We start from the raw sequence: 22,510 nt of genomic DNA on the forward strand, positions 1-22,510 counted from the left end.
AGCTGTCTTACAATGTGTGATACTGGCACTTCATCTGGTGACCCTGTGATGCACAGTGCCACAGTGTGAGTTGCAGGGCTGGTTTTTCCAAAGTCGCGATCAACTCTCTTTAGAATTCAGTGTAATCAGCTGATCTGGTTAAAAGCATCTGTTTCTGCAGGTGTTTCTTCAAGTGCAATATCTCTTTTTTTCACAGTAGGGTGTCAGACCAAGCTGCAGCTCCCACAGTTATAGAATTATGGTTCCTCTCTATCTCTTCCTCTCCAGTGGTTAACCAGATAATCCCCTCTTTGCCTTTATGTCCTGCTGTCTTCCAGATGAAATTGCAAGTGTGTCAGTCTCTATGTGATACGTGACTGTCTCTGTCCCTCCAGCAGAACGAGTGCCACCAGGTTGCTGGCCAGGTAGGACTGTAAAAACAAGATCTGTTGACAGCTGAACATACCTGTATTTGCTTATTTTTAGGTGTATATTATTATTATTTTTAATTGAACAAGCAAAAAAAGGATACAGTTGGCAGACATAATGTGATGACAGACACGTCACAAGTTTATGTGAGGTATATCCAGCAATAGACGAACACAGAGATTAACAAGACAGTCAACCATGTGGCCCTATGGCGGAAATAAAAGCCAAGTGGACCGACAAAGAAGCAAAACAACACTGTGAATAATAAGCCAACACTTTATTCAAAATCTCCTCATCCCCTTTCCCCAGAGGAGTTCCACTCCTTTTCCATCCGGCTTAGGAAAACAATAAGCACTCCATCTCCAGAGGCATCATACCAAGAATTCCCCATAACTGCCAGTGTTCCGCTCCTTCTATTTGGTCAGCCATCCAAGAAAGAGGTAACAACTTCAAAACGATTTGGCTCCATTGGTGAACAACTTTAAGGAGCCCCCAAGTGGGGCTTGTAGGCACTTCTTCTGGCACCTAGGCGATACGGGTTTGCCTTATTTACAAGGTAGTGTTAAGCAGCTTAACGCTGTCTTTCACGCTATACTTAGTGTGAAAGGGCTGGGTAATGGGTGCTGTGGTGGCGTAACACCCATTGGTGTGGCGCAACTGCCGCAACACCCATTGATTTTGGCGCTGCCCCATATTCACAATTAAGACAAAAAACCCGGTCTTAACATGATGCAACAAGGAGAAATGCTTTATTTCTTCTAGTTTTTGCTGTTTCTATGTGTGCTGCATTGTGCAGCACACATAGAAACAGCAACAAGCCATGCATGATTGTTTATGTGCAGGAAGGCGTACCTTCCTGCACATAAAAAATCATTTTAAAAATGACGAGATGCATCTTCTTTGTGTGCTGCACATAGCAGCACACATAGACGTCACAAATCGCCAATTAAGATTTTTTATGTGCAGGAAGGATGCCTGCGTTGGCGCTGTAATTAGCGTTAGCACAGGGGGAAAAGCAGGGCTGTGCCGTATTGTTGTAAATACAGTGCAGCCCTGTGTTTCCAATATGGCTAACGTTGTGCTCTGCCACTTCCCTTGTAAATATACTCCCCAGTCCCTTGTAAGTTGTTGATGGGTCAATCTTCACACCTCTCAACTGGAGAATAGTGGATACAAGCAATACCATTTATACTACAACACAGAAGTAATAAAGAAGCTGAATTCCCTCCTTCTTAACTTAATAATTGCTTCCTGGTGTGCTTTACTTGTTGCTCAATGCACATTTGTAGAATATAGTATCTCTTAGCACAGCACTGAAAAAAACAATGTTGTTGCATCTACATTCTTTCTTAGAATTCATTGATGTAGTGGAATGTTATTGTAATGTTCTATGTTCTGCTTTACTCCCAGTCAGTACTGTTACTTCTGCTGGACAAGGCACACCTGTTTCCTGTGTGCAAGAATAAAGAAGCCTATTTTCCTTATCCTTGTCTGGATTATTATACTACAAATTGTGAAGACGAGCTGGGGGAATGAACCTTGACCTCTGTACTTGAAGAGGAAGAGGAAGAATTTATACGAAAATATTACTTTTTCGAAACCTGCGACAGAGAAGTAACCTGGACATTCGACAAGTTTATTTTTACCTTTAAACAGCGTGAGATTATCGATCAGCTGTGATTTTACGGTCACGTACCGTTGGGAAAAAAGGTTCTCCTGCATCTTTTGATGGAGAAGGAGTGCGGGATTCAAAATGACTCGCGTATCTTGCATTCGGATTCCACTATGCAATGAAGTGAGTCGTCCTGACCGTGCGCTGAACACTGGAGTGTTCTATTTACATGCGCACGCAACGTAAGTGACGTCGAGGTCACACAATGTGACCCGAGAGAGAGGCCATTTTTTTTTTTTAGTCTCTTTCGTGTCAGTTTCTAGGAAACGCTACGCAACGAATTCAACAATTTGAATTTATTTCAAACAAAATGGCTCAACAGAACTTTACAATTAATCCTTCTCACAATTTTTGGGTAACTGGTCGTGAACCTACAATGAAATGGTCAGAGTGGAAGGAAGACTTTGAAAATTACATTACAGCAATAGATGAAATAAAAAAAATTCAGCAGAACAAAAGAAAATAATTATTTTACTTTCTTTAGACCTAATAGGATTAAAGACTTATAACAGAATGCCTAAAAGTGTTGTTGGTGGGGATGCAAATGTATTTTTGGTCGCATTACAAGATTTGGACAAATATTTCACACCTAAAGTTTGCATTGCTTTTACTAGGTATACATTTTTTCAACGTAAACAACTTCAATGTGAAGCAGTAGATGACTATGTTGCTGAACTTAAAAAGTTTGCTATAGATTGCAAATTTGGTGCTAACCATGATGATTTTATAAGAGACCAGCTAGTGATGCATTGCAATAACAATACCATTCAGGATCGTTTGTGGATTCATGGTGATTCACCTGTAGAAGAAATAGTTAATATAGTACGGAAGGCAGAAATGTCCGGAAGGTGTGCAATGGAATTACAACACCCAGAGAAGGATGACTCATGTGTGTGCAAAGTTGGTTATCAGAAAGTTGACCATAAAATGAAATAAGACTAAAAAGGGAAAACAAGTAACACAGATTGGAAAACTAATAATTCAGATTGGAAATTATATCGCTGTGGTAGTAAAGACCATTTAGCCTACAGCAAGTCATGTCCTGCTATCAGACAAAAGTGCATGAATTTTGGTGTAGTAGGGCATTATTCAAAAGTTTGTCATAAAAAGAATTTTAAAGTGAAATGTGTTCATAATATTAAAAGTTCTAACAATAGCAAGAATGAGGAGGATAATGATAAACAAGGAAGTGTTTTAAACCTCTCAGAAAACAGGTTTGTTCTCAACATTGATGACAAATGCACAAAAGGATAACCTGAATGCAACATGTCTATTAGGGTGGGTTAGGATAAAAATATATTCAGATTCTGGTTCACCTTTTACAATTGTGAATGAAGATGTTTGGAGAGAACAATTCAAAGGAAAAGTAGGAGAGTACTTATCACCATCTGACATTACTCCAGAAAGGTTCACTGGTGAAAGAATAGACATTATTGGATACAGATGGTTGTCCTTTGCATTCAAAGGCAGACGTGCGAGAGGAAAATTGTATGTGGCAAAAAACAGCCCATCAGTACTGGGTTGGCACGACCAAGGGAACTTACGTATTGTTTTAGATCCTATTAGCGTTGACAAAGTATTACTTATGGATGAAGGCATATCAATGAAAAAAGAGTTGGAAAATACATTTCCTAAAGTATTTAAAGAACAATTACGCACACTAGAAGGATTTGAGCATGAAATTGTTCTTCAACAGGATACAATTCTTAAAATACATAAAATGAGAATGGTACCTATTATAATGCAGGAAGAAGTAGCCAAGGAACTCGAAAGATTAACCCCTTCCCCGCTCATGACGGAACCACTCCGTCATGAGCCACGGTTGCGCTGTGCTCATGACGGAGTGGTTCCGTCATGCTACGGCCGTTGGCGGCCGCTCCGCCCACGCGGCGCTAATTCCCCACCTGTGCGGGCGATTAGCGCTGTGGGCGGAGTCGTGACGGAACCACTCCGTCATGAGCACAGCTCAACCGTGGCTCGTGATGGAGCGGTTCCGTCACGAGCACAGCGTCACCGCGCTGCCCCCAAACACCCCCCCCCAGCGCCGCGGCGGAATTCCTGCCGCGGCGAAGGGGTTAAAAAACATGGATGTGATTGAACCGACAGAGTGTTCTGACAGGATTTCTCCGGTTGTGGTAGCCAGACGAAGCAATGGAAAAATCCTTTTATGTGCTGACTTACGCCATGTCAACAATAATATACTGATTGATTGCTTTCCTTTGCCTAAAATAGCAGAAATAGTTTCTTCCCTTAAAGGTGCTTCATGGTTTTCAACCATCGATCTCTCAAATGCGTATCACCAGATTTTACTATCCGAAAAGTCTAGGAAAATCACAGTTTTTATCACACCTTTTGGATGTTTTCAATACAAATGTATGCCATTTGGATTCGCTTTGGCCGCGGCCGTATTCCAAAGACTTATGTATAACTTATTTGGCAAAGAAAATGGTGTATTATTCTTTCAGGATGACATTTTGGTTTTTGGAGATAACAAATGTCAACATGATGATAGGTTACACAAAGTATTAGACATTTTAGATGGCAAAGGCTTGACTGTTGAATTAAGCAAATGTAAATTTGCAGAAAGAAATGAATCATATTTAGGCCATATTATTAGCGAGGAAGGTGTTAAGCATAAACCAGCATTAATTGATGCCATTGCAAATGTTCTGTCATCCACTATTAAGGATGAGGTAAGATCCTTCCTAGGAATGGCGGAATATTGTGCAAAATGTTTTCCAAACTTTGCTGGGAAAGTATTCAACATTAGACAACTTCTCAAAAAACATGTTAAATTCTGTTGGGATTCCTTATGTGAAGAAGAATTCCAATACATCAAAGAATCTTTAGAAAAAGTACCGCATTTAACAAGTTTTTACCCTAATTTAGATAGTTAGATCATGGTAGATGCAAGTAATAAAGGTCTAGGAGCAGTTCTTTCTCAAAGGAATGCTCAAGGGAAGGAAAATGTCATTTTGTTCGCATCTAGATCCATTTCAGCCACTGAAGAAAAGTACCCTATAATTGAACAAGAAGCATTGGAATGTGCATGGGCACTTGATCATTTTAGAGCATTCATTTGGGGTAAACCTGTAGTCATTCGTAGTGATCATAAACCACTTATAAAACTACTTTCTACAGAAGGCGTTTCATCTTCATCGGCAAGATTAGCAAGAATGTCGATGAGAATGAAAGATTATATATCTAAAATGGTTTATGTCCCAGGCAAAGAGAATTTAATTGCTGATTTTTTGTCAAGGTAACCAAATCCCTTAGAAATATGTGAAGATGATCCATGGAGTGATTATAAGGTTGCGTTAGTGCATGATTCTGGCACATCTGCTATTGAACATAAGAATTGAGTTGAAAAACATTTGCAAGACAAAGTTCTACTAGAAATGATCAAGTACATGTCGGAAGGGTGGCTAAAAAATGAGTTTTTGTCAAAAGAATGTAAAGCCTTTTGGGATGTTAGATCTGAGCTTTCAATAGATAATGACATAGTTTATAGAGGTTGCAGAGTAATTCCTCCTGATGGCATGAAAAATTGGATTTTAAGTCTATGCCATGAAGGACATTTTGGTGTTGTAAGAACAAAAAATATAGTTAAGGAGTCGATCTGGTGGCCTTCCATAGATAGCGGGGTTGAAACGTTTGTAAACAGCTGCAGTGTCTGTTCCTCCCTCTGATAAAACCTTCCACACATTGAGACCGCCTATGTCTAACGTTGACATTCCAAATCAACCTTGGGAAAATGTTGCTATTGACCTTATGGGTACTGTTGGTGAGTCACAAGAGTACATCATTGTCTTAATGGATTTATTTACCAAATGGCCAATTATTGATATTGTAAGTAAGGCAGACACGGACGCAGTTTTAGAATTTTTAGATGGTATTTTCTTATCTGAAGGTATTCCTATCACTCTTTTAAGTGATAATGGGGTACAATTTACATCTTTAGCAGCTAAGGAGTATTTTACTAGAATAGTTTTAAAACACAAAACTACTGCACTTTATAATCCAAGTGGAAATGGCACAGTTGAAAGGTTCAACCTTGTGTTGAAAGGAACAATTCAAGGTGCAATTTCAGAAGGAACTGATTGGAGATTAGCTGTCAAAAAAGCTGTATGGGCATGTAGAATAACCAAAAATGACATAGCAGGATTATTTCCTTTCATAATGATGAGAGGTAGATCTCCTAGATGTAAATTTAATCCAATGTGGTTAAATGACAGTACTGTTTTACAATGGTCTCCTGAAGTGGTGAAGAAAAGACTTGTGGAAAATCAAATAAGGAGCAAAGAATATTATGACACGCAATAATGTAAAAATGGTTCATGTGAAAATTGGTGATTGGGTAAGAATAAAAAAAACGACAATGGTTAAAAAAGGTATTAGTAGATTTTATGAACCGGAAAGAGTTATTGAAGTTTTAAAGAATGCTGTTTGTTTAGAGAATGGTAAAGTATGGAATTTGAAAAGAGTTGTGTTATGTAAAAAAAAGTCAATTAAGGGTGAAAAGTAAAAGTAAGTCATTTACTGATCCCCTTTGGTCTACTGATATAAGTGGACCTAGTTGCCAGAATTTTGATACACCTGCAGGTGACAGTGATCTTGGAAGTAAGAGAACCGAAGTAATGGATGGGAGGGGTGGAAGGAAAATAAATTAGCCTACTTGGTTGAAGGATTTCATTGTTGGGTGATTTTCTTCTTATTAATAATTTTTTTTTTTCTCTTTATTTTTTTTTTTCTCTCTATAGGAAGTAGTGGGGGTAAGTTTTGCATGTTATATTCTTTGTTTTTTCTTTTATTATAAAGAGGGGGATGTGTTGTATCTACATTCTTTCTTAGAATTCATTGATATAGTAGAATGTTATTGTAATGTTCTATGTTCTGCTTTGGTCCCAGTCAGTACTGTTACTGCTGCAGGACAAGGCCCACCTGTTTCCTGTGTGCGAGAATAAAGAAGCCTATTTTCCTTATCCGTGTGTGGATTATTATACTACAATTGTCTTTGAAAGTTGCTGCATTATTTGGAAGCATACATTTTGCAGAAGTGAGCAGAAGTGCAAAGTACAGCCTAGTCACAGATTATTCAGCCTCATTGTGATTTCGAGCAGATCGGTGATAAGAAGAAAGTGAACCTATTTTGCATTCTTGCTGGTGATAAGTATTCTTAAACACAACCATCATTTCTGTGCATTTGCCTTGTATAATCACCATTAGGATTGTAGAACACAAAGGTGTCATGCACTGTCCCAGGATAGTTTTTAAAAATGTATCTTTATTAGTCGCTTACAAACATGTTAACAATCACAACGAAAGGGCCAGAAATAGAGAATTATGAGGGGGTGATACACAAACCTGTTACATAGCAAAGAGTTCATCTCCAGGGGTTGCATTCTAGGTTCCCTCTAAAGTGAGTGCCTGAGCGGCCGCACAGATCCTCTAACATTTGCACGTATTTCACTTCCAGGAGCACATACACACACAATTAATTTTAGATTGTGTAAAATAGTGTGGCAGAGTATGAAGTGTGGGATAGCCTAAACTGCCCCACTCTAGCACAGGACACAGGGAAATAAACGGCATAATTAATGCGCATTCAGATTTTAATCGTCCCCTGCAGACAAACTTTTCACATTTAAAATTGTGCTTTTCATCATTTCTGTGCCAAGAGTCAAAGCGCTCTCGTGGGGCCTATCAGCACACAATGGGCGAACATATTTGCCGTTAATGGTAGGCAGAGGCAAAAATACACCTTCTCTTTTTTAGCAGCTGTTCTGGTTTTTCAAAGAAGAGTAGTTATATCTTTCTCATAAAAAATCTTCACCATTTGTTCCTGTTTTGAGAGTCTAGAAGGGCCATGGACATGTACTTGAAAAGCAGCTGGTGTAAACGCCTCTGTATTCTATGTTTTTTAACATGCTATCCGTATCCCTGTTTTATTTAATAATCATGTAAGAATAGTTTGGACAACTCCACAATACTTCTGAAGATGCTTCGTCTTGCATGCACAGTTTTAAATTAAAATAATTAAATGGGAGAAAACCTGCTTTGGCAGAGTTTCCTGTATTTATTTTTTAACTGTTGTTGATGTTAAAATACCAACCATGCCAGTAAAATACTGTACAAGTGCGTACCCTAGGAGAGAGGCTGAGATGTGGAATTAAACAACAGTACAAAAGCAATGTCCATGAGCACTTAAGCAGCATGTTTTTTTTCCCCTGCAATTTTATACAGTGCAAACTCGATCCGAACGCATTGGTGTGCTTTACATGAGCACTTGTTACATTACAGGAGGACAAATTTCTTTTTGTTTGATAGTCAAGGGTAGATTAAGTGATTTACTCAAAATCAGAGGATGTTTTAGCCAACGCAGCGACTCAAACCCTGCATAAGTGTGCTACATAGATAGTGAAGTCAAACTCCAAGTATTCGTGTTTTATTACACTTGCATTTATATAGCACTTGATATCTTTTAATGCGGTACTGAAGTGTATTATTGGACAGGTAGCATGCCACATCGTGCAGAAATGCTTGGTTAAAATAGTGATGGACTTGTTGTGAATCTAATTGGGAAGAGTTCTGGTGCTGGCCATGAGTGACTAGAGAGGACAAATCTAATAGTCCTCTGGGTTGCAGAGTTCAGCTGTGTGATCATAATTTTCTAGCAGCTGTAATTCAATCAGCAGAGTTCCTGGTGAGTTTATAGTGATTTTTTTCAATGTCTTTCTTGTGCTACATAAAGCAACTGGGGAATCCACTCTGTAAGTCTTGTGAGTCTGGAGAGGAGAAATTGGAGAAAAAGGTGAGACAAAGCCATCTAAATAGGCTTCATGACAGTCATCCCCATAGGAGCATCACTGTAGGAAGTCTAGTTTTGAATATGGTAATGATAATACTGGGCCTTGCAGAGATGGTAGCAGCTGTAATTTAATCTGCAGATTTCCTGTTGAGTTTATAGTGATTTGTTTCAATGTCTTTATTGTGCTGCAAAAAGCAACTGGGCCATCAACTTTGTAAGTCTTGTGAGTCTGGAGAGGAGAAATTTGAGAACGAGATGAGACAAAGCCATTTGGATAGGATATTTCAAGTGGAGAAGAAGGACATGGGATGGAGACCTGTAATCAATTTAAGGGATCAGCATTATTTTGTGACATCCAGACATTTCAAGATGAAGTACATTCATCTGTTAAGAGATGTGTTACAGGGCTCAGATTGGTTGGTAAAGATGGATCTTAAAGATACATGCTTTACAATTCCAATGTCAGAGGAGAGTCAGACTTATATTCAGTTCGGATGGAAAGGGCATCTATGCCAGTTTGTCTACTATTTGGGTTGTCTTCAGCCCCTTGATGTTTCACAAAGGTGATGAGAGCAGTAGTTGGTTTTTTGAGAGAGAGAGAGGTGTTCATATAATAGTTTATTTGGACGATCTTCTGATAATGTACCAGGATGTGGTCTTCTTAAGGTCACAATTGGAGACAATGAAGTCTCTGTTGGAATCTTTGGGTTTCCTACTAAACAAGGAGAAATCAGAATTAGAGCCACCTCAGTCCTTGGAGTTTTTAGGTTTCATGGTGGACGCAGTGAAAGGGCAATTATTGTTACCAGAGAAGAAAGTAAAAAAGAAAAGACATGAAGTGAGGTCTCTGCTGAGAAAGCAGATAGTGAAGTTGAGAGATTTTAAGAGAATAATTGGTCTTTTATCCTCATCAATACAAGCAGTGTTTCCAGGACCTTGCAATGTTTGAAGACTGTTGGTCTGGCAGAAGGATTGTGGTATGGAGATTCAAGTTCAAGAAAACTTTATTTTGCATTTAGAAAATGCATCGACGTACATAAAAAGGGAACATTTCAATAAATTAGAGTAAAAAACATATAACTACAGCTTCTCCTCAAAATCCTCAAACGGACATCATCTAAAATTCATTTATATTACACTGTACTGAAGTTGCTCTTTCTGGTTTTATTGCATAAAGGTATGGAGATTATGTGACAGTGTCAAAAGAGGCGAGCGAAGAATTACCTTGGTGGTTGAAGAATTTGGAGGCCTGGAATGGGTGAACATTTTTTGGTTCAAGACAGGAAATGGGTGGAGTATAGAACAAGATGGCACGGATGGAGCATATACATTATTTACAGATGAAGGATGGGAGTTTTGCATTGCGAAGTTTCAAAACGCAGTTCCAAGGTAGTTCAGTTCTTCTGAAGATGGACAATATAACAGCAGTTACGTACATAAACTAGCTGGGTGGGAGCAGATCAGGAACTTGACTGATTTACCAAAGGACATATGGGAGTTTTTTTTGGAACACCAGATCGCTTTACAGGCTTTGTTGGGGTGCCGAATATGGTAGTGGACTGGAATTTAAGAAATCTAATAGATTACAGCAATTTGAGGTTGGACAGAACAGCTTTTTAACAGATTCAATTCTGTTTAGATCCTTTGAGAGTAGATCTTTTTGCCTCATGGTTGTCGCATCAGCTGGAGGAGTACATCAGCTGCAGACCACATCCAGTGGATGCTTTCCCTCAGGATTGGAAGAACATGGGGAGATATGCTTTCCCTCCATTTGTTATGATTCAGAGAGTGTTGATACATATGCTAGACTGTCGGATAGAGTTGGTGACTCCCTTTTGGAGTTCAGTGTTGGAAATGGTGATAGAGGAACCTTATTTAATTAGGGCCTTCAAAGGGATATTGGTAAGAGCAGAAGGAACGGAGCATCCCTTAGTTGAGGTATGTTCGCTAAACCTACTAGTATGAAAGATTTCAGGGGATTGGTAGATGCTCAGAGATTTTGGGAACGGCTTCAAAGTTCCCAGGCCTCGAAAAATCTAATCATCCTCACCTTTTGAATACCCCCTGCACCAGCATTCTGCAGAAATTCTTTTCCTAGCTCTCCCACGTCGGCGAGGACGTCATATTAGCACGGCTCCGCTCGCGACTCCGTATGACGTCATCGTAGCCAAAAGAAGACCTCATCGGCGTGCTGACGTCAGTTCCCTTTTTTCCTTGCTGTCGACGCGTAACAGTTTTTTCTGGGACTCTCCATTTTCTTAGTGATTATTTTGTTTCTTTGAGTATTTTGAGAAATGGCTACTTCTAAGAAGTCTGGATTCAAGCCCTGCAGGGAGTGTGGCGGTCATATGTCAATGACTGATCCCCACGATGATTGCCTTTGGTGTTTGTCTTCCAACCACGACGTCGAAGGGTGTTTGTGCTGCAGGAAAATGATTCCTAAGGCTTTAAAAGAACGTGAGGCAAAACTATTCATGGCTAAAGCAGAGAAGGAGAAGAGAGGTCGAAAACGTTCAAAGTCGTCGACTTCGTACACTTCAAAAGAAGTCGAAGAAGAGGCATAGTTCTCCACGTCGCTCTTCGAAGGGCAAGGCTTTGAGGTCGCCTTCACCAGCTCAGCAGCGTTGGAGAAAAGACTTTGTGTCTCCATCACCTTCTTCTTCTCCGCAGGTGACTCCGATCCACTCACCGGCTCCAAGGTCGCCGGCGTCAAGGGGCTCTTTAACGCCTAAAGGTACTGCGACGCCCGGGAGGTCTCTGACACTCAGGGAGTCTTCTCCTGTTCATGTGGCTCCGCCTGTGCGGGTGCCGTCTCCACCGGCTCCGCAGCCTCCAGTTCAGCCTCAGGTAGATCCTGTTCAGGAAGGTACGGTTTCTTATCCTCCTTTTCAGGGCCCTGGAACGGATCCTACGCATTTTTTAAAACCAATGTTTGGTATGTTTGCCAGGACCTCCCATCCTACCGGTGCGCCTTCAGGCCCCGTAGGGCCATTGGCCTTTAATTTGGGTGTTCCCCATCAATACACCCAGGCGCCTTTCGCGCCTTTCATGCCGACGGCTCCGGCTTGGCATTTTTGGATTCGATCGGCGCCGATGCTTGATCCTGAAGGCCCTCCTTCAACGCCGATGCCGTCGTCACTGGCGCCGCCGATCCTGAAGCAGCGCTCCAGGAGGGATGCGCAGAGACTGCTTGAAGAGGAAGAATATAGGCAGGAGCAGGAGGAGGGAGAGTTTATCGACTCTGTTGACGAATTTGAGGGCCTACAAGAGGCCAGTGGGTTGGATACTTCCCCAGATTGTGAACTCTCCTCACCAAAGGCTGGGATCTCACAGGATGTTGCTCCTTATCATGTCGTAAGGAAAGCTGCTGAGTTGCTAGACCTGCAGTTGCCTTCAACTGAAATTAAATCTAATATTTTAACTGGGGTACTCAATACATCTTCTTCAGTAAGTGAGCCTCTTCTGCCCTTCAATGAGGCTTTGACAGACCCTATTTTGGAAGTTTGGCAAAGGCCCTTGACTGCTCCGGCTTTTTCCAGGTCTATCGCAAGAAGGTACAGGCCAGCTCCTGGGGAGCCAGCTTTTCTGTCTACTCACCCATCACCTGAAAACTTAGTGTTCCAAGCTTCTTGCTCCAAACAGTCATCTGGTTCCTTCCCTAACATACCGGGGAATAGGGATTCTAAAAAGATGGAGCAGGCCGCTAAGAAAGTCTTTTCCTCTGCAAGTATGGCATTGAAATCTACTAACGCTACCTGCTTACTTGGAAGATATATCCATGCCCTTATGGACTCTGTTAAACAGTTGACCCCTAAACTACCTGAGGATGATCGGGTTAATTTTCTTGAAGCTCTTTCAGACTCTCAGGCAGCTGCCCGTCAAGTTATCCAGTCAGGTTTGGACACTGCTGACTCGGTGGCCCGAGTAATGGGATCTTCTTTTGCGACAAGGAGACAAACTTGGCTAAGATCGTCTGGATTTTCTCTGGATGTTCAAGCAACTCTGTTGGATTTGCCCTTTGATGGTATGAGGCTGCTTTGCACAAAGCCTGACTCTGCTTTACAGCGCTCTAAAGATAGCAGAGCGACTGCAAGATCTCTGGACCTTCGAACTCAGTCTTGAGGGTACAGCTACAAGTGGTATCAAGGATTTGGAAGGGCGGCTTCCTTTCGTGGCCGCCAGCAACCTCAGCAGAGTCAGCAGCAGAATCCTTTGTACAAGTCCTACAGGGGTAAAAATAGAGGCCGTCTTCGAGGAGCCGCTCAGCAGCACTCCTCCTCCTCCTCCTCTTCTCCTCCCCCCACCGTTGGTGCCACAGGACAGCAGCTATAGATCCCCCATCTTAGAGCATGTTGGTCCTGTAGGGGGTCGGGTGTCCCATTTTCTACAAGATTGAAAATCAATTACTACAGACCGTTGGGTTTTGAATCTTGTAGAGAATGGGTACACCCTCCCTTTTCTAGAGTGTCCTCCTCCTTACCCGCCTCGCCAGGATTGGTGTTCAGAGGACCAGTTGCTGCTTTTGCAGCAGGAGGTTCAGAGGTCAGGGGTGATTCTCCCGGTATTTCCTGATACCCAAAACGGACGGTCGGTTGAGACTGATCCTGGACCTCTGGATTTTCAATCTTTACATCAGGCAGGAAAAGTTCAAAATGTTGACCTTAGCTCAGGTTCTTCTTGCGCTGCAACGGGAACACTGGATGGTGTCCATCGATTTGCAGGATGCGTATTTTCATCTTCCCATCCTGAAGTCGCATCGGAAGTATCTCCGGTTTATGTTAGGGTCGCAACACTACCAGTTTGCGGTCCTCCCATTAGGTCTGACTTCTGCACCTCGAGTCTTCACGAAGGTGATGGCAGTGGTAGCGGCACATCTCAGAAGGTCAGGGGTTCCTGTTTTTGCCTATCTGGATGACTGGCTGTTGAAAGCCAAGATTCCGGAGATGGTGTTGAGCCATTTGCAGACAACAACGCATCTGTTGTTCAACTTGGGTTTCTCGATAAATGTATCCAAATCTCACCTGATGCCTTCTCAGCGCTGCCTGTTCACAGGGGCAATACTAGACGCTACTGTATGTCAGGCATTCCCGCCTACGCAGAGAATATTTGACTTTCAGGAGATAATGCCTTTCACGATGAAGCGGTTGTTCCAGTCCTGAAGGTCCTACGTCTGCTCGGTCTATTTGCTTCCTGCATACTGGTGGTCAGTCATGCACGCTGGCACATGAGGGCACTCCAGTGGTGCCTCCGCAGGCAGTGGTATCAACACAACGGAGAGCTCGGGGAGAAGGTCAGAATTTCCAGAGACGCTGCAGCGGAGCTGACTTGGTGGAGTGTGCAGGGCAACCTGTCTCAAGGAAAGCCCTTTCAGCCTCCTCCGCCGGTGGCCACAGTGATTACGGATGCCTCTAATCTAGGGTGGGGTGCTCATCTGGGGATCTGGAGGTCAAAGGTCTTTGGTCTCCAGAGGAAAGGTTGCTTCACATCAACCTTCTGGAATTGCGGGGGATACGTTTGACACTAATGGCTTTCCTTCCTTCCCTTTGTGGTCAGTCAGTTCAGGTCCTGACGGACAACACTACCGCAATGTGGTACATCAACAAACAAGGAGGGGTGAGGTCGTATCGTCTCTGCCGAGAGGCTCTGCGGCTCTGGTCCTGGGCTCAGGGACATCAGATTTGTGTGTTTGCAAATCATCTAGCCGGTGTGTTGAATGTTCGTGCAGACAGTCTCAGTCGGCATTACTCGGCCTGTCGTACTTTGGTATTTGGGACCACGTAGAAGACAGGGCCCTACCCCTGTTTATTCATGTGTTAGCAAACCGCGATTGGTCAATGTGGTATTTACAAGCGCTTTGCATAACGTCCCATTGCCAAATGCACTATGTATACGTTATTATACATTGACTCTGTGGGTTCCATCTTGGAGCGGTGGCCATCTTGTCATTGCCCTCACATAGACAAACACATTATAAGCCTTTAGAATACATGTACTTTCTGCTTGACTTCTCCATGACCTGGGCAGCTGGTCTCCGCTGCCCCAGGTCAGTCCGGTCTCACGAGCTCCCCTTCCTCCGGCCACCTGTGATTAGCATCAGGGCTTGACACACCATAAAGTCCTTTCATCGCACACAAGCCTCTGGCTAATCACTTTCGCACCTGCTTGTTCCTGCTTTATGGCCTGTTTCTCAAAACAGGAGATGCTCATGTTTATTGGGGTCAGATGTGGGATCTGAGCCTTGCTCGGTAAATAATTGCGGGCTGGCTGAACTGAAATGTGAGATTGCAATCACGACTCTGCTTGTTCTTTGAAGTAAAATATGTGAATGACCAACTGCAAGAGAAGGGCGGTGTTGCCCAGAGCGTAATATGCATTATAAAAGAGAACACTGGTTTTTGTTCTGCAGACTGCCTCATTCAGTTGCTAAGGCTTCTGTGCGACGTAGTCTCACTCATTTGAGTTTAATAAAGATGTCTTTTCATATTTCAGCTTCTGTTGCCAAGTTCTTTGTGATATTATCAAGACATGCAGACTTTTATAATACCACATCAGGAAGTACTTGAAGTCATAGGGTGCTACCCCTAGCACCTCTGGAGTCTCAAAAATTGGAGTACTTCAGTTGGCGCCCACCAGTTAGGGCCTCATCAAAGAAGTGACTTTCTGTGGGAGTGATCTGGTCAGGAGACTGAAATCTACTGGAAGGACAGAACGGGATTCTACCAAGAAGGTACTCTGTGCACAGGGATTCTGGAGATTCTTTGATTATGTAGTCCGGTATATTTCTGCTCTTCCTGATTTTGATCCTCCACATGATGTCACTCAAAAGGTGAGAAAAAGAACCCAATTGGCGTGAGTATTATAAAAGACGTTTGGGCATGTAGAACTTGACAATTAGAATTTGGATAACCTTTTGATTATTAAGAATAAGAATTAAGTATAAGTGGGTCGCTCCCAGTCAATTTGGTTCTTTGGGCCTTTAATTTGGTTATCGCAATTACCAAAGCCGAGGGGTTGGTTTCTTGGTTTCTGATTTGGTCATTGCAATTACCAAAACCGAGGGTCTCGCATATTTGCGAGTTTATTGGTAGAGATAAACCCTTGAAGTTTGAAGCTAGATTAGTGAGCTATAAGATGCCTGATCTTAGCAAATTTGGAAATGTAGCTTTGGAATTACGAAATTTGTGCTGGCCAGCTTTTGGTTTGTATAGGTTTGGATATGCGAATTGCAATTTGTGTAGGCAGGTAATGAGGAGATATTTCTCCATTTGGTTTTGATTATAATACTTGCGTTTTCCGCAGTATTTTTGGCATGCCTGTTTGTAAGCTCACATGGAAAAATGTGTTGCTTTTTGTTTTGAAAGGTACCATAGTGTAGGAAATATCTAAATAGGTTAGATTTAAAAACATATTTCTTCCTTGGTGATTTTGTATCCCCAGGGAATTAAAATATGACATAATACAAAAGGATCCTTCGTTCTGCGCAGTTTCACGAATGAAGATATGCACAACGATTTTGTGTGGTGTTCTGCTAGGCAGAGCTAGTGAATTGAGCGCATTCACTACTTCTTGGACATGCATCTGTCTGTTCATGCAGCCTTTTGGAACACTATTGAAAAGCGTTGCTTGTAAATATGACCTACAACAGTATTTGCAAATGGTTTGTTTCAAGTATAGTCTGTGAGCTGTTCTTTCTTTCTGTCATGCGTACTGATTTATAAGTTAACTGTGTGTTTAAATGTCTGTGGTTTTTTTATCATTAGCGCAACTTCTGTAAGTAAATTGCGACGGCGCTATTTATGAAAAATGGCTAAAGCGCGCTGTATTGTCTGTTTACCCCCTTTCTGTTTATGTCTGAAATGAGCTCAATATGTGTTTGTGGGTTTTCTGATGTTTCCAGTCTGTTAAGTAGTTTGCTGGTTAATTAATATCAAGTAGAAACTTAAAACAAAAATCCAGAAATGAACGATGTGATGTGCTACAATAGCTATGTGTTGCTCTTTAATTTATAGAATGAGCAATTGTGCACATATACAAAACTGCCGTTAAATGCTTAAAGGATAAAATTAGAAACACATTCGATAGATATAAATCAGGCCCCAAAAACGAAGTTATCTATTTTTGCAAAAGTAAATAAATCTACAGCATTTTCCTTAGATGCATTATATTAGATGTTCACAGGCAAACTTTTCAGCTGCAGTATATTTGATAGAAATGTTCATTCAGCCAGCACCTTCCCAGTTGAACACGGGTGAAATTTGGCAGAACCGTTTTTTAAATGAAAGTGGCGCAAAAATGTGACGCGTTTCAAATTGGGCTTATGCGCTTAGGCTTGTGAGTTAAATGTGTCCAAAATTATAGGCAAGGGATGCAGCTTGTTTTTTTTTATACATGGGATTATCACAAAAACGAATAATTGGGATTTTTTAAAAGAAAATTATTAATCATGGGAAAAATTATTTTAAAAAATAAGTGCTTTTCAAAATCGTTTTTTGATATTTATAAAGCTTAATACTCATACTATGACTTCCTAGCATTAAAATTTGATTTAAGTTGTGTTGCATCACTAAAATGACAAGCATTCGCGCGTACAATTTTCCCTTGGCGCAGGCGCAAACAAGCTCATTTTTATAAAGTATGAGTTATTATTTCCAATGCCTGACTCATGGGTTATGTAATAGACATTCTGGTAATGCATATTACGCAAGAAAATTGTAGGATATTCATTTTTTAATGCTTAAAATATCAAAGTCGAATTTGGGGAAAAAAGACTGTTTCAATTGCATTTTCTTTCATTCAGAGTACTGTTTAAAGTGTCTCAGGCTTCAGTAAATGCATACGTTTAGGTTTTGATATATATTTACAGGTTGTGCCTTCTTATGATTCAATGAGTCAATGTGCCAGTACAAAGGCTTGTTTTAATATCAGGATTGAAGGTTCTAACTTTAGTTGTGTCTGTCACAATACTACTGAACACGCTATGACAAACAAGACCTTGTTAAAAACTTGGGGAAATTAAATAAAATATGGTGTCGCAACCCGCAACTATTTGATGTTAATAAAAAACGGCCTTAATGGAGTTAGCACCCACATAGAGAAAGAGAAATGGAGAATTGTTTTTTGATGAAGGAAAAAGAGGATGTTTGTGAGCAGGTACGTGATAAAGTCAGTAATGATAGAGGGGTGGAGAAATGTACAACTACGGTTATAGGAACTGGGTAATACGTAGGAAGGAGAAGAACAATTGGGAAAATACAATGCCGTGGAGGGAAGAGAGATGATGAAGGGGAGTAATAAAGACATGAAGAGTAGCGTGAGGAAGGTTGTATTGACGAAGGGAATGAAGAGGAATGTGGTACCGGTTTGAGTAAGTAGGAGAGGAAAGATGAGATTGCAGGTTCTAGCAGTAGGGGTGAAAATATTGTAATTACCTGGCGGGAGGCACTGAGTTTCATATGCTAATATGAAAGGGGACGAACAGAGCTTGAATAAAGGCAAATGACTAAATGATGAAGAAAATATCAAAACTCATTGCAAATGCAATTCACAGTGCCAGTGGACTGGGGCAGAAAGCGGTTCCAATTGCTGGAGTTCAGTCTAACTTTAGCTGGGCCTACTGAGAAGGTTATTCATTTAAGGTTGATGAAATGTATACCATTGCATAGGATTGCAACAAGCATTTACTCTAAAAACTGGTATGTGTGTTATTAAGTCTTGTGAATTTTTCACAGTACATGTAGTTTAACAATCTGGGAATAGGGATAATTTTTTAGCGCCTAAAAAGGAGAAATTATTTTTCAACATAGAGCGAATTATTGCAAGTTAGGAGGGATTAGGAAGGCCTTCTGGCTTTGACGAATTCAGAGTGTCAGAAGCTGGGGGTTGGGAGCTGCAGAGCAACTCGGTCAGGCTGCTGAGATGCTATCTTTAGTGTAAACAATGAGTAGGCTGCCACGTTGACTTTTATGACCTTTTAAATTAGGGCCTTGCCTCTGTGGAATGCAGAATGCCCTTGCTACACGGGCCTCTAAAGGTGGGGTTTCTGGTTTCTCCATAGCATCACTAAAACTAAAGAACTTAATTCCACCGGGAAAAGGGGTTTTCTTTGAAAGTCCAAACATCATGTTAAATGCTTTGCTGATACATTGGTGCTATAAAAAAAAAGAAAATAGAATGATGCCTGCTATAGTTGCTCTTATTTAACAGAAAACGAAGTGTCGCATTAAGTCTTAGACAAAAAAAACAAGATGCAGCCTTTTTCTAAAATTTCTTTAAGGCTACATGCCGACGTGAGAATGCATTGCCAATTAAGACTTCTTTTTCACAGTGGGAATTGTAGGTGCCAAATTACTATGGAGTGTCAGTGTAACGATTTTTTATTTCTAGAAATGTAAAACTTGAGTGGCTGGATGTTGAAAGGACTGACAAGAGGGTAACAGTTAAGTAATGCAATTTATTTTTGTGTATTTGGTTCTATCATGAATTGTTCTTGCTGGTCCTGTATGTTAGATGAGAAACAGAAAAGTTATATTTGACAGCAGATTTCCATTGCCTGATGATCTACTGTCAAAAAGGAGGGTAAGTATTTTAAACCTGACAAATTAAACAGGCCCAAATATTGGGTTTTGGGCTGCAGTTTTACAGTGCATAAAGTACATGACATGGTGTTGTGTGTCACCGCTTTTTACATATGCTATTGTTTTGTCTATGCTTTTTGTGCTTGATATACAGCAAGTATATCTGATGGCTTTGATGTTTTGTGCGTTTTTATTATTTTTTTGCATGTTTTCGTTGTTTTTGTTGCTGCTTTTTATGCTATTACAAGTTTACCTATATTGCATGGGGATAGTCATGACGATGCCCATCGCTACGCAATAGTTGGTTGAACTTGTTCTGGTTACTAAATTCCACAGCTAATGATATTTTCATGCTGTGAACATGAGAGGCAGCACTTTACCAGTGCATGTCTAAATTGGCTATAATGGTATTACAGAAAACTAAAAGAGATCTACAGGATCAAAGTGTGTCACCTGTCACGTTATACTGCCCTTCCCTTAAAGGAACAGGCAGCCCTACATTTATGTATCCTTGATTGGACCTAAGGATGAAATTATAGATTTGTGACTCAAGGTGGCCTAATTTCTATATTACATGAGGTAATGGTGTCCTGTCTCCTAAGTAGCATATGGCCTTTGCTTCTTAAAAGGAAACTAGGTTTTCATTTTTCCCTGCAGAAGGAACTGGAACATTAGCTAAGATTACCGTATATGGTGTAGTCGCCAGCGGTAGAGTTAAAACGTATGTGACTTTGGCCTTTTGTGTATCACCCGTACTCTTGGTGATGTCACATGCCTGACTACCACCCAAGTAAATTCTTGTCCTTCCTATAGATTTTTATTTTTTATTGCTTTTGTTTCTTCCCTGCCCAATGTCGCATTATGCTTAGTGATTGGGGATTTTAGTTGTGTCCTAGTTCCAATTCCCTTTTCCGTATTCCTTTCACCAGTCAGCCCATTTATTATTGTAGGTGTATTGTTCAGGTACATACTTCCAGACTGCAGTGATGCACCAAGAACCCCCATATTATGTACAATTCCCTTTTGTATGACCAGACTGGTTTCCAAGAATTTTCCTTAGGCCTGCTTCAATGTTTTCCAGCCTAACTGTCAGGATAGCGATAGACTGGCTAACTGACTCAATATTATAGTAAGACAAGTTTTCCATACCAATAGGAGATATCTTACGTTTACCCTTTTGAACATGACGGATTTTCAATGTCTATTTTTAATGTAGCTTTTACCCTTTTGTTCCTGCTGCTTTAATTTTCGGTGGGATCAGAAGTTTCTAATCATGCAAATATCAGGACCCTCTAGTTCTTGTCTTTTGTTTTTATATCTGACTATTAGCCTGTGTATTGCCTAGTGCACCTGATGTGAAAGGTTTCTACATGCCTATGATAATCTGTACCATGTGATTTCTCTATTGAAATGTCCTAGATAAGGAATTTAGAAACACTTATATGTAATCATTCAGAAAAAAAAATGTGTTTGCCCTATTAGACAATGCCACCATATGTGAAGACATCCATTTTAGATAGAATTCTCGTGTAGTTATCTACCCTTAGATGATGGAGGCTCTCACACGGAAACCCAATTGAAAAGCTTGTTTTGCCTACTGCCTTTTATTTGTGTTGCTTCCTGAGAAAGACAGTGTATTCTGGACCAAAATTGTCCCATGGCGTGTGGCCACTCCCTTGAAGGACCGCAGGCCACCTGTTTACAGTCCCCTTGTTATACAACGAACTGTTTAAAGCATCGCACTTGCTTCATCAGAAGGCGTTCAACATCAGAAAGGAAGAAGGAGCTGGTTTTGCCAAAAACCAGAATTTCAGTACAAAAGAGCGCCTGTCATGTGCTGGTAACCTCTGACAGTGTGCAGTCCCTTGAGCCCCTTGGCCTGAGTTTTTGGCCACACACACCCCCTCTTTCCCTTTGCTCCAATGGAAGTGCAGTGCACCGGCGGATCCAAGATTGACAGAAGGCACTACATTCCAGTGCCCATGAAAGAGCAGCCTGAGCGTCCTCTGATACCGAATGATGAGTGTTGGTCCCGGGTCTGCACAAGATGATCTGTGCCCATGACCAATGAAGAGCATATTATTTGTAGTGTCTGCAGCAGAGGAAAGACACAGGTGCACTGCCTTGAAACATTGAGACCGTGAGCTGTGAGTGTTTGCCAGGAGGGCACTCCAACTAAGCAGTACTTTCTTTTTTTTCATGAAAGGCTTGAATGAAGAGGCCCATGCAAAAGAAAACAACAGAAGAAGATTTGATGGACAATAGAAGCCTGCCAGAGAGGTTTTTTTGAACAGGACTCTGGGCATAGGTGGTTTCACGAGAGGTTTCCGTGTGATTGTATAGACTAAATGTTAGAAGATGTTTGTTTTGCTGGCATTGTCTAGTATAAGCAGAATAAAATCCATTTTCTGTGGAAAGGTGCCCCCTTTTCACCTCAGAGCATTGATGAGGGTCACCACTGTTTCACCTGAACATACAAAATGTATAGGAGCCCTAAAATGTTACTAAATATTTCATTTGTAATAGTGGTCGCTACTTTCTCCCGTTGTCTAAATATTCTTAATAACGTGTTTTCTAGTGGGTTTTAAACATGACGTTGTCATTTATGGGTGGGATTGTTTTTCTCTACCCAATTGACTTCTGCACCCGCTTCTCAACCTATGTCTTTTTCCCACTACTGTTTCTTTGCACTCTTTTCCTGAACATGAGCAGGTTAAAAGATTAGAATTCGTAAGCAACTCCTCTATACAGCTTCTGCATCGACACTAGTTAGTAGTGAACATCACTAGATAGAGGTATTCCTTATTTTGGCCTGCCATATGTGGCCTTTGTGCTTCTTCGTGTTCAAGGAGACCTGTCCAGAGAGAGAGTCCAAGTACTAGGATTTTGCTCCATCAGCAACATCTTGATGATCTGGTGCATATAGACCTGGACTAAGATCAGTATGAGTATAGTGATTGCCTATGTAAGGGCAAAAGGAGGGTCTGTCGTACTTTGGTATTTGGGACCACGTAGAAGACAGGGCCCTACCCCTGTTTATTCATGTGT

Source organism: Triturus cristatus, chromosome 9 (assembly GCF_964204655.1).
Source record: "Triturus cristatus chromosome 9, aTriCri1.1, whole genome shotgun sequence".
Classification (NCBI taxonomy): Eukaryota; Metazoa; Chordata; class Amphibia; order Caudata; family Salamandridae; genus Triturus; species Triturus cristatus.